This window comes from Pteropus vampyrus, unplaced genomic scaffold, assembly GCF_000151845.1.
Source record: "Pteropus vampyrus isolate Shadow unplaced genomic scaffold, Pvam_2.0 Scaffold26, whole genome shotgun sequence".
NCBI lineage: Eukaryota > Metazoa > Chordata > Mammalia > Chiroptera > Pteropodidae > Pteropus > Pteropus vampyrus.
The window spans coordinates 8,390,758-8,404,982 of NW_011888807.1; the positions used below are offsets into that span (position 1 = coordinate 8,390,758).

The 14,225-nt window shown below is 30.2% G+C and overlaps 1 pseudogene; it reads right to left on the reverse strand.

The window, feature by feature from the left end:
* Positions 1–8,426: 8,426 nt before the first annotated feature.
* LOC111737442 lies at positions 8,427–8,542 on the reverse strand (annotated as a pseudogene).
* Between the last annotated feature and the right edge of the window lie 5,683 nt (positions 8,543–14,225).

The window sequence follows — 14,225 nt, forward strand, 5'->3', positions numbered from 1 at the left end:
AACTACCTTTCCTAAAATAAATAATCTTGTTTTTAATATTTTTATTGAATATCTCAGAGGCAATCTGAGAGCAATATATAAAAATTAAGAGAAAATATGCTAGTTTATTTGACAATTGTAAAGAAATTTCAGAGTGATTATATATCCAAAGTAATGTTAATGTATCAGGTAGAAATACTTGCCAATGTGAATGATCAAAAAATCTTGATTAAAAGTAGTTTAACCAATGTCAGAGTTAAACAACTAGAGTACTGGATAAATTTTTCACAATGCATTTCTTAATCTTTCCACTTTATTGTATCAAGAATGTAAATGTGTCCTCATATTTTCATTGTTGGATGATTGCTTCAGTTCCAGTCATTCCATCTAAAACTAAGGTTAACAAAAGAGAGGAAAGAGAGAAAGAATGATCTTTTTCCTTCATTTTGTCCCTTCTCAAAACAAAAGACACTCCTTGAAACTTCTCCAAGTAGATACATATTTATAGTTTATTGGTGTACAGTATCAAATATATATATATATATATCTCAAATAAATATATATATATATATATATATTAGGGACAAAAAAAGGGAGAAGAGATTTAATTTCTTGACCATTAGGTATGAATTACTGTTAATTTTGAGAGTTTAAGTCTCTCTCAAGTATGTACAGAAAGTGTAGGGGGAGGGGAGAAACACTCAGTAAGCTTGTTCTTACAGGTTTCTGAGTGTGCCAGTCAGCATAGTAAGCATATTAAATAATCTTGAATTCTTCCCATTTTAATCAATAGGTATTATTCATATAGATTATTTTATTTAGCTCAGTAATTTTAATGGAATGATATAATAATATACTCAAGTTCTCATTCATCTAAGTATTTAATATTATGTGCCTGATTCTGCATTAGATACCACAGTTCAGTTGAAGAAACATTGACTTTTAACCTGTCAGAAAGATTTTTATACAAATAAGGAAATAAAACTATTGTGTATACAAAATAATGCATTTATTTAAGTTAACACAAGGTAAAAGAATGAGAAAACACAATATAACTAATAAATATTATGGAATTCTAAGATGATAAATACAAATATTTATCAATATGGTTGTGCTGAGCTTTAAGTATCAGAAGGTATTTGTGGAGATAGCGGAATTTCAAAGATGACTTTATGGCATAAGTTTCACATTGCCTTAGCAAAATGTTTATATTTGGCAAAGTGAAAGAGGCTGATCATCCATATCATCTGTGGGGCTTTCCAAACTAATTTAGTCTCTCTGTAGAACCGAGAATCACTTTTTGTGTGAGTTTGGTTACCTTTTAAGTCTGTCTAGGAATAAACCAATAACCACTTTACTAGTTCACAGGAAATATTGAATTTTTGAAATAAGAACAATCTTTTAAGCACTAGAATAGAGAGTGAAGTATATATACTCTGACGCATAGGTATAGATGCTTGGTGAACATTTAAGGAGTAAGTAAAATGATTTCAGATTAAATTAATATCTGATAAAGTTAGTGATAGTTGAAAAGGAAAAGAAGTGAAACGTTGAGAAATCTTTTCATAAGTCTATATTCTAGGATTTTATAACATATGATGGTGCTTGGACTTTATTAATAGGTTTTCTGTAATAGTAGCTTTAAAGATGATTTAAAATTATTTGAAATGGCAAACTCATATCTTTAGTTCAGTCACAGTTCTATAAAAGTTAGGGTATAATTACAAACACATATACCTTTTTTTCTTCATGAGCCAGATATTTCTTTCAAACCATGATCATCTCCAGGATGCAATGACATATCATCTTTAGAATTTAATAGCTTCTATTTAAAAAAAAAATAGTAGATAATAGTAAAATAGTAAAGATAATAAAAGTCAATAATGACTTTTAGTTCTGTATCAAAACATAGATACTTTCTACCACATGCTGCACATTTCATGAATAATTACAACAGACTACCAAGGATGACCATGGATTTTTTTGTTTATAATGTAAGCTTCCTCAATAGAATATGCAGACATTGGGTATAGTAGAATCACTTGATAATTACTCCAGCAGAGTCTTTTATATTTTTATACTTAAATAGTTTTCTGGTACATCCATCCAATGCTGATTCCGAAATAAACTGAATTCTTAAATATTTTTAAACATCAAAAAATGATATTTCCTGTTGTTAATTGTAAAATAGGTAATTCTAGTGATTCTGAATTTTATAAACTTTAGAAATATAGTTATAAAACAAAACAAACAAACAAAAAAACACAATTATTTCCTGACACTGTGTTTTCATCTTAACTGTGAATAAATAAAAATATTGAGATTAATTACTTAAAGACAGAATCTGAGTCAATAGTAAGACTAAAGATTTTAATCAATATATTAAGCTATGTTCATCCAAAATAGAAAAAAAAAAAAAGCTGCTGAATATAGAAGTTTTTGTTGTATTTTAAGACATTTTAGTTCATCTGTGCAAAGCAACTAAGAATTATTTTCTCTCATTTTGTGACCAAATAAAGCATAAGGAAATAAAACAAGGGAAATTTCTTCCTTACATTGAGCTTGATAGAATGAATGGATATTCATTCAACACAAATATATTTGTATTCTAGGTACTGCTCTTAATATCACTTATTGTGTGCTAGACAATAAGTGTTAATATTCTAGGTGTCGAGGATGCAGAAGTGAACAAGACAATAATTTTTGTTCTGAATGAGCTTACATTCTGAACAGGGTAATTTAATTAGACAGTGTTTTTCCTAGCCAGAACAAACAAGAAGGCTATATATAGTCCCATTACATTTGACAGAAATAATTATTTCTAATTGAGGTCAACATTAAGAATGAATCCCTTTTTGGTACAGCAATGAATGATAAATAGGATTCGACATATCAATACTAAACATTTACCCTGACAGCAGCAACTAGGGATATGTAAGTGATTATATAATAATTTTATGCCCATTCCTTATGTAGTCTATATTATTCTCTCACTTCTAGTTCCCAGATATCTGTGGTAGAGGTGCAGAGATTTTTACACTGGAACACATTCATTTAGTCATTTATTCTTTAGCTCTTTCAGTCTTTCAACAAATATTTATAGAGAGTCTAATAGGTGTCAATGTGAGCTTATCAACAGGAACTCACTCAGTTTTGAGATATAGTGTGAAAGGTAAGATGTTATTTGGAGTCAGATACACTGTTTTTCTAACCATAGTCCTACAATTTACAAGCTGGTGTTTATAACTTAGGGAAAGTTACCTAACATAGAGTTAGGTAACAGAATTCTTAAATCTGTTCTATGACATATTCACAGGATTATTAGAAGCCTTAAATGATAAGAAGTATGCAGAGTATGTGAGAGATCTCTCAGTATATGATAGGTGTTCGACAAAGTTTTGAAATAATAGACCTCAGTAAGATTTATTTACAAAGACAACTTGGTATCGTGAGAAAATACTAAAGAAAAATTGGATTTAATTTCAGTTTCTGTTGCTTCTTTGTAATGTAACTTTGGTCATATCACTTAGAATTTCTAGGTCCTAATTCTTCATTTGTTAAATAAAAAAACATAGCGTCTAGTTTCACAAACTCAAATAGTTTTCGTAAGATCAACCTAGAAAAGGACAGCTAAAATGATGTACAAACAATGAAACATTATATAATTTTTAAAGTGTTTTATAGTTTTCTTTTATTTTCTCAATTCAGTATTTTAAAGTTAAATTACACATTTCAAAGTTAAAATCATTTCTATTTTTTCTTGATATTTAACCTCTTTTTTTTTTCTCATTAGCTTTGTCTTAATTCACATTCTTACTCTTTTATTCTTTATTCTGTTTGTCATTACTTTATAATCTCTTTGCTTTTTTGGATTACTTTATAATCTTTTTGCTTTTTTATCTTTAAACTAGAACATATCTTCTGGATATCTCAGTCTATTTGTTCAAGAAACAAACCACATGCACACACACACTCATAAATGCCTAAGCTACCAACATTCTCTTTCCCTGTTCTGTCACACACACAAAAAAAAAATAAATAAATAAATAAAACATCATATAGAGAATGGCGGCTATTTATCACATTGATAATAGCTAAAATTTTGCTAGCTGTTGTTATGCGGTTATCAGCATACTAAATGCTTTTATATGCGCGAATAAAATTTAATTCTCACAGCAACCTTGTGAGGTTGAAGTTTAGTCATTTAAATAACTTGCATAGTTAGATCAGAAAGAGTCAATTCTAATGATTCCAGAGTAGAATGTTTGAATAGTACACAATACTTAGTTTTTAATGGAGAAAATTCCAAAATCAAAGACTTGCCTTTTGTTTAGCAAATGAAGTTATGATAAAAGAACAGTAGGTTAGTTTAATGATACTCATTGTTTTAACATGAGTTATTTTTACAAATGCATGACATGTATAATATACATGTTATGTTCTATGTTCGTTATCTCTTCTTTATAGTTGCTCTTTACTATCCTTTATTCTCTCTTAGACAAGATGTTAGTTTTCTGAAAATAACTTTACCTTTGTGATATTATTATATCAATGATTTAATTTACTGTTTATCATCAGACCAGAATAATTCATAATTAATAATAATATAAATAAATATTATTAATAATATTAATATAAATAAAATGACTTTGGATAAAATACAAATAAAAATCAAATTTTATATAGAGGTCAATTGATTAGGGGCTGCCATGTGAATATTTATCAAATTACAGTATTATGTAAATAATCAATACTATTAAACAGTTTCTAAGACAGGATTGGCCATCATGTAAACCTTTTTTATTGATAAAAATTGCAAAACTATCATTTGAGTTTCATTCATAGCAAACAAGACTTTTACTTTAAAGGATTTCATTCAAAAGTTCCCAGCACAGCAAAGTTCATGGCACTCAATTTATCTACCTAGAGAAAATGAAGGTCTTAACTGGCCCTATGTGATTGGAAACTCTGGCTTTAGGAAGTCTCTCTGAAATGCAGCCTGGTAAGCTACCCCTCTGACTCACACATTGTTTTTATATAAATGCTATGATTCTTTTCCTAAAGAAAGACTGAAATTGGCTATTTTTACCTTGAGACAAAGCATTTTAGATAGGAACAATATTATTTTTTCTGTCAGAAAACATTTTATCTAAGCACATTGAATACACTTCACTAAATCAGCACAAACTACAAGAGTAAAATCAAACATTTCTAAGTCTAAATTTTGTTAAAATAGGGCATGCTTCTGGAGGTGGAAATGTTATATAGTCATGTATAAGAGGGAAAATTTTTGGCAAAAAAAAAATATTACATAATACTTATTTTTCCAATATTCAAAGCATGTTATTTAATGAAGTGCTCCATTCACATAGGTAATAGATCACTAACCAGTGTTTTTTGGTTTTTGTTTCTTGTTTTTTACTATTATGTGTATATGTGCATACACAATAGGAACACTTATATATTAAAAATAAACAGGCAATTAACAGAAAAAAATCATATCATCGATAAACAAGAAATAAAATTAAATAGATATGAAAATTGAAACTAGACAAGACATGCTTTAGTTTAGAATGCCAAAAATTAATTTAAAAAAAATAATCACACAATCATTATTAGTGTGATTGTGTGAGAATATGAATTTACATGCTTTATGGAGAAGGGATTAAAATCTCTGGACTTTTTTAGGAAAATGGTTTGTCACTAACTGCTTGAAGCAGTTAAAATTCAAAAACCTTTGATTCTAGCAGTAGTAGAAATTTATTTCTCAAACATGCAATCAAATGTATACAAATAAAAATGTTTATTTTTACATACTTACAATGTTAATATCAAAAGTGGAAACAATTTAAATATTTATAAGTAAAGGGATGGTTAAATACATTATTTTATAATTATTAAGTATATTAATATGTGACCATTAAAACAATGAAACCCAGATGTCTAGTATGGGAAGATTGCCAAGATATATGGAAAGTTCAGTAAAATACAGGGCAGTGGGAATATTATGATCTCTTTTCTGTGTGCGAGAAATGAAAAAAAAAAAACATATATATATAAATACTTTAAGTGTTTCTGGTGAGGGATTGAGGTATCTGATATGGAGAAAACGTTTATTTTAATGTATATGTGTTGTTGTTTGTGGTTGTCTTTGTTTTACCGTTTTGTATATAACTATTTAAACATTAAAATCAAATGTTTAAAAAATTGATAACTCTCCTTTGATGTATAAAATTGAAAAATGGAAATTTGAAGGAAGACTAACTTTTCATATTATATCATTTTATATACTCTTCTAAGTATGATTTTAAAGTGAAAAATATTACATTATACTAATTTAAGGAAGGCATGTAATGATTCCTAAATCTAAATTACACAAAACATAGTCCTAGTCAGCCAAATTAATGAATAAATTTATGTCTATTTTAAATGTTGTATGCTGGAATAAACCATCAATTACATTAGGAGCCCAACAGTTTTCTTAAAAAAAAAAGAAAAAAGATTCTTAATTTTGCTTTTACAGAGGAGTCATTAAGATCATTTTAAAATATACAGACTGCTGTTTAGGCTGCAGATATGCTATATGGACCTTTTAGCATATGGTCTGAGTATCTGTCTCTTTATTGAACTCCTTAGATTAATTTTAAGAAGGTGTTTAAGAAGGAGTTAATGGATTGTCATTTAAAATATTTTAGTAAGGGATATTTTAGTTATTTTTTAGTTATTCTCAAATTACTGTAGTAGTTTAACATACAGAATAATTATTCAACTTCCATATGCACTAATTTAATTTATCTGTTATGAATCATTGGAATCTCTCTTCTTAATAGTTACATAAAATATAGAACTTAATTTTCATGCAGAATACAATTTGAGTTATACTCTAGCAGGAAGTCAACATTATCAAATTGTGCTAATAAAATCAATACTATATTTGAGAATAAGATAAATTTACATTGTATAAAACTTTCACCGTGGCCAGTATCTATTTTTTTCTTCTATATGCTAAAGATTTACCATGGTATAAGTAAAAACATATGAATGCTTTTGATTTGTTCTAAAGTTGCAGAGTAACTCATATCAAATCACATGGTAAAACAATGGACAGTATCGTAGAATGAAGACTAAATCATTTATCTTTTTTTTTAATAAAACAATCTAAGTTTTGGGTAGAAGACAAGAAGAGTGAGTCCCTGTAGTATTGAGAAGGCACAAGACAGAAAGCTTGTTACAACATGCGTTATGTATAATTTGATTAATATCTTATCACCTAAGTTCCTTGAAACTGACCAAATTACAGTGGCGTTTATTTTCATTATAGTTTGAGTGGCATGAAGATAGCAGAGAATAACTGCTATCACCAAAATAATTAGTTAAAGTTCTAATATATCTTTACCTCTTGTTTGACAAGGTGCTGTGACATTGACCTTGGCAATGATTTTTAACATTTGACATCAAAGGCAAAGACAACAAACAAAAAAATCAGCAAGTGGTTCAACATTAAATTAAAAAGCTTTTATACAGTAATGGAAATAATTAACACAATTAAAAGGCAACTCTTGGAATGGGTGAAAATACTAGAAATTCATACATATAAGAAGGAGTTAATGTATAAAAAATATAAGAAACTCATATGATTTAATAGCAGAAAAAGTCAATTAAAAATGAACAATGAACTTAAATAAACATTTTTCTATGGATGAAATACAAATGGCCAACAATTACATAAAAAGATGTTCATCACTAACCAATAAGGAACATATATCAAAATCACAGTGAGATATCATCTCACACTTGCTGATTTTGGGGGGTTTTTTTGCCTTTTCTTTTGGTATCAAATCCAAAGAATATAATTGTCAAAGAGCTTTTTTTCTTATATTTTCTTCTAGGAGTTTTATAGTTTTCGCTCCTATTTGGGCATATAAATATTTACAAATGTTATATCTTCTTGATGAACTGACTTCTCTATCATTACATAATGACTTCTTTATTTCTTGTTACAATTTCTGACTTAAAATCTACTTTGTTTGATATAAGAATAGCTACTTCCTGCTGGCTGTCTTTTGGTTTCCATTTGCATGGGATCACTTTCTGTTCCTCCACTTTGAGTCATCGTGTTCTTAAACCAGAGGTGGGTTTGTTGTAGGCAGTATTTTTTTTAATCCATTATGCCTTTGGTTTGTAGAATTCAATCCATTTACATTTAAAATAATTATTGATAGGTAAGAGCTTATTTGATTTTATTTTATTTTTTTCTGTTTTGTTGATCTTTTGTTTCTTATTTCCTCTGGTGACCATTCAGTTACCACTTTTGCATGGATAGACAGGATTTATTTTCTTTCAGATGAGAGGTAATGAAGAACTTTGTTTGATAATTTTTTTTGTCACGTTTGTGACCATGTTTTCTTTCCTTTTTTTTTTTTTTTTTAATTTAGAATTATTATTTATGCCTACAGCACCTGGTCTTCCTAGGTGGTCTCCCATCCAAGTACTAACCAGGCCCGACCTTGCTTAGCTTTCGAGATCAGACATCAGGCTTGTTCAAGCTGGCATGGCCGTAGACCATGGATCAGGGCTCCACTGGGGAGCAAACCCAGAACCTTCTGCATGTAAAGCAGACGTGCTAACCACTATGGAACCATGTCCACCACGTTTTCTTTTAAGCCAAATGATAACTTAATTTTTACAGTTGTCTAGCAAATATCTTCATAATTTAAGAATGTAATAAACATAAATCTGTGAAATATTGTCCTGGATATTTTTCAAGGTCAGCAGATCTTTCGAGAAGGGGTTAAAAACTGTAATTCAAGAATGTATAGCTGAGATTTTTTTTTTCTTTTCTCTTTTACTACCTACTATGGGTTGAATATTGCCAATCAGAAAGATGTTGAAGTCCTGACTCCCAATACCTATGAATGCGACCTTATTTAGAAATAGTGTCCTTATGGAGGTAATCAAGTTAAAATGAGCTCGTATGGGTGGACCCTGATCCAATATCCTTATGATTTCACTGTTTTATTCTCCAGAACTATAAAAAGTAATTTTTTGTTGTACTAAGCTATCTGGTTTGTGATACTGTATTTAGGCATCCCTAGAAATGAAAACACCACCTATAGTTAATTTTTTTTTCACAGACTGACACTTGGATTCCCATCCATCTTCTTCTGCTTTGAAAGTTGTAGTATAGAGAAGTATGGTCTCCAAATTGATGTTTTATGAAATATACTGATGGAAAGAAAGAAGCCAATATTGTTTCTTCTTACCTGTAAAAGCAGTTTCCACTTAGTGGATATTTTCTTTATTTTCGGTGTTTAGGGGTAAATAGAAAAGATAATTAATTAGTATAACAATTATAATCACCACATTCTAAATTGGGCAATTAATATTTTAATTTGCTTATTATAATGCAATGGTTTATCAGAGAGACTTTGAAATTGTGGTCATGATGTTCAAACCATACTCTGGTCTCAGATATGAGGTATGATTTGATTTTATTTTTAATATTCAACATCTGGTAAACTTTGTTAAGGGGAAAAAAATCTTGATTATGATGAATGACTGATTATTACAAAGCAGAATGTACCCTTAGAACATCTCCTATAAATTTCTGTGCCATTGAATGTTGCACAAAAGTGGCTGCCTGTGGATCTTGGAATTGCTCAATATAGTGGGGCATGTTAATTAAGGCAGTCTCCATTCAACACATAAAAGAAAAGAAATTATAACTCAGTACAAGGTCAATGAAAGGCTATTTTCTTGTTTTATATAATAATTCACCCCCCCCCCAAAAAAAAGAATATCAAACACACAAAGTTACTCTTTAATAATTATAAGGTACAAATTCAGCATACAAAAGAGAACATTCATTTGGAATGTGGTTGTCTACACTGAAAAATAAGAGCATTTTATTTCTTCCTCTAAGGCTCAACAAAAGTCACAATGACATGCCACAAAGCAAATGATTATATTGTATATACGCTGATTATAAGTTAGGGTCTAAATTATGCTTGTATAAGTTATAGTACCATTTAAAGGACAAAAGGAAAGCACTCTTTAGAGGAAGGTAATCTCCAACTGACTTATAACATTTGACCTAGTAGGAATGCAATATATTTAGTATCAAAATTTATCAATTCAACCTTAAGCTACAAATAATCAGTATATATTTTTTCTTTCTTAAGTTCAAGGTATTATTTCAAACCTTAAGTATCCTATTGTTATAGTTATAAGTATTATACAGTATAATAAAAAATACCCAAACAAAAATACTAATGTGTACCAAAAAATAAAAAAAAAGTTCATTGTTACAAAATAAACAATTTTATAATTTAACTCTGCTACAATGACTTAATTCTTCTCATAAGAATATATCTATAAGCTGTCTATACTTGGTTATAATCGCACCTTTGATTTAAAAAAGAAAACTATGGAGTCAATGTTAATGATATGTGCTTTATAGAATGATAAAATAGAAAATTAAATGCATGATAATCTTAATTTTAGTTATTTTCTTCACTTTTATAGATAATCTCAGAATTAAAAAGACCTTGAATACACGTTTGAAAATCTAGAAGATTAGTAGGTGCAATTCATGGGAAATCTGGAGGTATATTCATGATAATAACAGTTAAATTATAGCCAACATAAAAACATATAAAGAAAGGGCCATGTGTCAGTAACAAAACCTGTTTGAGTAGTATGTGTTGAGCATGCTGGAAAGTGAGGACATATTTTCATTAAAGTTAAATGCATGTGGGAGAAGAGACATTTCACTATTGGATAAAACATTCAGTCTACCATACACAGATCCAAAATTTCTTCTCAAACATGGGAAACTTACAGGGACAAGAGAGACACTAAATCTAAATAAAGGATTAGATGGAAATGTTTTCAATAGAAACAGTAAACAGAAACCAAAGTAGAAGGCAAATAGACTAGACCATAAATTAAGTGAGAATTTGATTATTTGGACTGAGGGGGGAAATGATGGTGTTAAAGAAAAAAAAAATATTCTGACACTTATTAAAACGGTAAGGAAGACTTTATTCCAGATTATTGCTATAGGAATATTTTAATAGGGGAGAAAGAATAGAGTCAACACTCAATACAGCAAATATAGCCAACGATTTACAACCAATAAAACAGTGAGTTGGTCACTGGATAAAAAATCACTTAAGAGGAGATATAAAGAGTGGAGGGATTCTTTCTAATTCAACTTAATGGGATTCTTGATGAAGGTACACCAAGGTTATCAAATATCAAGGGTGGAGATGGGGAATTAAATCAGATATAAAGGATGATAGCATATCAAGTATGTAGGAATTCTCACTATACTGATTTACCAAAACTCTTGCTAAAACTGGACATTACAAGGATGGATGTAAAATGTCAAGGCCTACTTGAGAAAGGAGCTCAGAAGAGCCTCAATGAAGTCTGTTTAAGGAGAAAATTTTTGTCCATGGGTAGGAAATACTTAAGAGTATAGGAAACAATGTAAGTGAACCATACTGTTGTCTCCACTTATTACCTTAGGAGTTTCTAACCCAGCACTCAAGATTGTAGAAAGACCATCCATAAGGATTGGAGGGTACAGTAAGTGCCTTGTCTCAAGGCCAGGAGTAGTGCTTGCTTTTAGGCTCTTGGCATCACACCTGTTTTGCCTCATTTATCAGCAGGCTCTCTATTTCCTCTTCATTAAGGGCTTGGACAGTCACAAGCTTCATTATTAAATTGAAATATTTAGCACTATTAATTTTAATTAAGTTATTGGCAATGTTATAATCAATTATAACATTGATTAATGCAATGATATAATTTTCAAGTGTACATTATAATTTGCATCTATATATTCTATTGTGTGTTTACCACCCAAAGTCCAGTTTCCTTCAGCTACCATATATCTAATCCCCTTTACGCACTGCACCCTTCCGTTATCCCCTATATTTGACCCCTTTTACCCCGTCTACCTCCCCGCTCTTCCCCCACTCCCTACTCTCTGATCATCACTAGTCTAGAGTCCATGTCCATGAGTTTCTGTCTGTCCTGTTCATTTGTTGCTTTTAGGTTTATATCCCACATATAAGTGATATCATGTGATTTTCGACTTTCCTGTCTGGCTTATTTCACTTAGCATGATTATCTCGAGGTCCATCCACATTGTTGCAAATGGCAGTATTTCATCTCTTCTTATGACTGAGTAATATTCCATTGTATATATGTACCACTGCTTCTTTAGCCAATCATCTATCGTAAGACACTTTGGTTGCTTCCATGTCCTGGCCACTGTGAATAATGCTGCTATGAACATCGGTGTGCAAATATCTTTTCGGATAAGAGTTTTCAAGTCTTTGGGGTAAACTCTCAATAGAAGGATTGCTGGATCACATGGTAGATCAATTCTTAGTTTTTTGAGGAACCTCCATACTGTTTTCGATAGTGGCTGTACCAATTTGCATTCCCACCAGCAGTGTATGAGGGTTCCTTTTGCTCTGCATCCTCTCCAGCATTTGTTATTACTTGTCCAGTTAATAATAGCTATTCTAATAGGTGTGAGAATTGTGGTTTTGATTTGCATTTTCCTAATAGCTAACAACGTTGAGCATGTTTTGATATATTTCTTAGCCATTGTATGTCCTCTAGAGAGAAGTGTCTGTTCAGGTCCTCTGACCATTTTTTGATTGGATTCTTTGTTTTTTTTGTTGTTATTGAGTTGTATGAGTTCTTTGTATATTTTGGATATTAGGCCCTTATCGGAAGTGTTGCTTGCAAATATATTTTCCCATTCGGATGATTGTTTCTTTACTTTGTTAACGTTTTCTTTTACTGAGCAGAAGATTTTTAGTTTGATGTAGTCCCATTCTTTTTTTTTTTTTTTTGCTTTTTTTTTTTTTGCTTTTACTTCCCTTGCTTTTGAGGTCAAATTCATTAAACTCTTTTTAAGTCCAAGGTCTTTGAGTTTCATTCCTTTCTTCTCTTCTATGCATTTTATTGTTTCAAGTCTTATATTTAGATCCTTAATCCATTTTGAGTTAATTTTGGTGTGTAGTGATAGACAATACTCTAGTTTCATTCTTTTTCAGGTGGCTTTCCAGTTTTACCAGCATCATTTATTGAAGAGACTTTCCTTTCTCCACTGTATATTTTTGGCTTTTTTGTCAAAAAATTATTTGCCCATATAAATATGGGTTTACTTCTGGACTCTCGATTCTATTACACTGGTCTCTATGTCTGTTTTGCTGCCAATATCACGCCATTTTGATTACTGTCACTTTGCTGTATAGTTTGAAGTCAGGCAGAGAGGTACCTCCAGCCTTGTTCTTTTTTTCTAAAAATGGTTTTAGCAATTCGAGGTCTTTTATGCTTCAATACAAATCTGATGAGATGGGATTTTGATGGGGATTGCATTAAATCTGCATAATGCTTTAGGTAATATGGTCATTTTTACTATGTTGATTTATCCAATCCAAGAACACGGAATATTTTTCCATTTCTTTGTATCTTCTTCAATTTCTTTTAATAAGGTCTTGTAGTTTTCATTACGTTCACATGTTTTGTTAGATTTATTCCTAGAAATTTTATTTTCCTTTGTTGCAATTGCAAAAGGAATTATTTTTTCCACTTCTTTTTCTGACACTTCATTATTAGAGTATAGAAATGCTATGGATTTTTGAATGTTGATTTTGTATCCAGAAATTTTACTGTATTCGCTTATGGTATCTAGTAGTGTTCCTGTGGAGTCTTTAGGGTTTTCTATATAGAAAGTCATGTCATCTGCAAAAAGTGACAATTTGACTTCTTTGTTTTCAATTTAGATGCCTCTTTTTCTTTCTCTTGCCTGATTGCACTCGCTAGGACCTCCAATGTTATATTGAATAACAGTGGCAACAGTGGACAGCCTTGCCTTGTTCCTGATCTTAGAGGGAAAGTTTTTAGTTTTTCACCATTAAGTATTATGTTGGCTGAGAGTTTGTCATATATGGACTTTATTTTGTTAAGATATTTTCCTTTTATACCAATTTTGTTAAGTGTTTTGATTATAAATGGATGTTGTATTTTGTCAAAGTTTTTCTGCATCTATTGATATAATCATATGATTCTTATTTTTTAATTTTTTTTATATGGTGTATCACATTAATCAATTCGCATATGTTGAACCATCCCTGTGCCTCTGCGATGAAGCACAATTGATAGTGGTATAAAATCATTTTAATATGTTCGATTCACTAGTATCTTATTTGAGATTTTCG